This window comes from Carya illinoinensis, chromosome 4 (genome assembly GCF_018687715.1).
Source record: "Carya illinoinensis cultivar Pawnee chromosome 4, C.illinoinensisPawnee_v1, whole genome shotgun sequence".
Lineage (NCBI taxonomy): Eukaryota > Viridiplantae > Streptophyta > Magnoliopsida > Fagales > Juglandaceae > Carya > Carya illinoinensis.
The window spans coordinates 20,160,446-20,163,304 of NC_056755.1; the positions used below are offsets into that span (position 1 = coordinate 20,160,446).

Here is a 2,859-nt window from a genome sequence, read left to right on the forward strand (position 1 = left end):
ATTTAGGGGGAAGATGTGATACCCTGTATTTACGAGTATTTTAATTAAATAATTATTTTTTATTTATTATGATTATGAGCTTTGATGAGTGCGTGAAAGTGCATTCTAAATACTCTATTATTGGATTAAAATGCTAAAATGTGAATAAAAATTATAGAAATTAATGTGTATTCTTAAATTGAGTTTCTATTTACGTTGGAATACTCCTAAACAATTTTTTTATGTTTAATTTCAGATTTTATAAAAGAGTAAGTCAAAGCCCAGTCAAATTCAAAGGAGGAGTTTCATGGGGTTTGAGAGCAAATTGGATCAAGAAAAAAAATCACAAAAGGAAACTGCTAGAACTCAAAATCTGAAATTTGCTAGGAGACAGTCTGTACATACTTTAGTATTTTGACCTTAACTTTTTATTCACATATCAGATTGATCTGATTCTTGATGTATTAGAAAAATATTTTAAAGGGCTATAAATTTGTCTCTAATAATAATTTTCAAATTCAAACTTCTGAAGAATGTACATGGCTGCCAAGATGAGTCCTACAATTTAGACAATTGTTTTATGCGGAAATTATGCAGACATTAAGGTTTCTTTACTACCCTATATAAGTATATCATTAACATGAAATAGAGGGGGAGAAGAGGCATAAGAGGTATATTTTAAGAGAGAAAAAAATCACTTCTACGACCGCCGCTCACTTCTATTTTCTCTTAGATTTTTGTTGTCCATTAAATTTATGGGTAACTAAATTCTCAAGTAGGGTTAGGGATGAACTTGCACATTAGATGGTATTTTTAATTTATGTATTTTATTTTCAATTATTAAAATTTTTTTATTTTATCATTCTCAATTCATTCTTGATGTTTTTTTATCCGAATAATCATAGAATTTATTCTATTTATGGATTTAGTCATGCTTTTTCTATTGAATAGATTAGTTCTTTGATTATGTTTGAATCAATTATTTATTTATATTGATTTAGTTCTTTGTTGCAGTATTACTCATTGAATATATTGTCGTTGTTGAATTTTCTCAATAGGAATAGTAATTTACATATTTTAAAACTAGTGAATGATTTTTCAAAGGGTTACATTTGATTTAATTTTGGTTTATAAATCTATACATTCTGATTGAAAATTTCAGGAATTGAGTTTCTAATTGAGTTATTCAATGAATTAAGAATAATTAAAATACCGAATTTGTGCAAGAGATTCCCGATGCTCTACTATTCGTCAAATTTAAGTAATTTTTTCATTAGTAACTTTGTTTCACTTTAATTTACATTTAAAATTAATTTTTATTCTTCATTAATCATTTAATATTTTTCTTTAGTTTCTTTGTTTCGTCTGCTATTCTTTTAATTTGTCTCCCTATGGAATCGACACCTCAAAGCTGTGCTACAACTACCGTGTTATTCTTTGGGCGTAATCAAATTTTGGTGTTGTTGCCGAGGAGACGGTACAAGAATTGCTAGATAGTTTTCTTTTCAGTAGTTTGTAAAGGGTGCAACTTTGTTCCGTCTTTTAACTTGCTGCATTTTTATTTTATTTTCTTTTTCTTTTGATAGTTTTGTTTTTTTTAGTGTTGCATTTTTCTCTACTTTGCATGCACAGGAATAGAGACGCATTTGGTCGGTTTGCTTGTAGACCTGTGTGAGAGTCAGAGTCTAATTTTTCTAATAATTTGTTTGATAATTTTTCTAATTTTAAGGAAATGAGTGAACAAGGAGATCAACCTACTAGGACCCTTCAGGATTATCTCCACCCTACACGCACAGCCACACCATCATGTATCATGTTTCCAGCTAATACTCGCCAACTGAATTTTAAAACAGGGATGAAACAGCTATTTCCTACTTTTCATGGCTTGGAAAATGAAAACTATATATGCACATTAGGGAGTTTAAGGAAGTAGTTGCAACTTTTTATAGTTAAAATGCAACTGATAATATTGTGAGACTTAAGTTCTTTCATTTCTTTTTGAATGATAGAGCTAAGAGTTGGCTATACTCACTGATACCACAATCTATTGGGTTATGAAATGAGATGACTCAGATTTTTTTTAATAAGTACTTTCCCCAACATAAGACTAATGCTTTAGAAAGACAAATCTCCACCTTTGCACAAAAGGATAGTGAGACTTTGTATTAGTCTTGGGAGAGATTGAAGGAGCTATTGAGTATGTGTCCTCACCATAGGTATGAGAATTGGCACTTAGTGAGTTATTTTTATGAGGGACTTACACCTAAAGAGTGCCAATTTGTAGAGATGATGTGTAATGATGAGTTCTTATAGAAAGATCCTGATAAGGCCATAGAATATCTCAATGAGTTTGCTGAAAAAGCTCACACTTGGATTGGACATAGTGCTACGGAGAGTACAAATAGGTCACAACTTGCAGGAAACCTAAATGGTGGTGGAATTTACCATTTTAGGGAAGAGGATAACCTAAATGCTAAAGTTGAGATGCTCACTAGGGAGCTAGAGGTGTTAAAGACTAAGGTCTTAAAGCCAACACACATGGCTAATCATGCAGAGTCTTTTGGATCATGTTTTGTGTGTAGCGGGGTAGATCACCTTGCCCAAGAGTGTCCTACATTTGTTGAGATGAGAAGGATGTATGAGGAACAATGTAATGTCTTAGGTACAAGAAATCTTTTACAACTTTCCCTGATACCTATAATATGGTGTGGTACAATCGCCCCAATTTTAGCTGGAAGTCTGAAAACCAAAAGCCTGCATAACCCCTAGATCATATTTTGCATAATATCATGCACCTTCATCTTCTGGGAGTCATTTAGAAGACACTTTGCATGCTTTATTGAGGCACAGGGTAAGACTAACCAAAAGTTTTATCTTTGA

General features: G+C 31.8%; 1 non-coding gene across 1 annotated transcript; it reads right to left on the bottom strand.

Annotated features, from left to right (window-relative positions):
• Positions 1-2,090: 2,090 nt before the first annotated feature.
• Positions 2,091-2,198, bottom strand: LOC122308573. Its single transcript, XR_006242093.1, has one exon. It is a non-coding gene; the product is annotated as a small nucleolar RNA R71 (small nucleolar RNA).
• Positions 2,199-2,859: the final 661 nt, after the last annotated feature.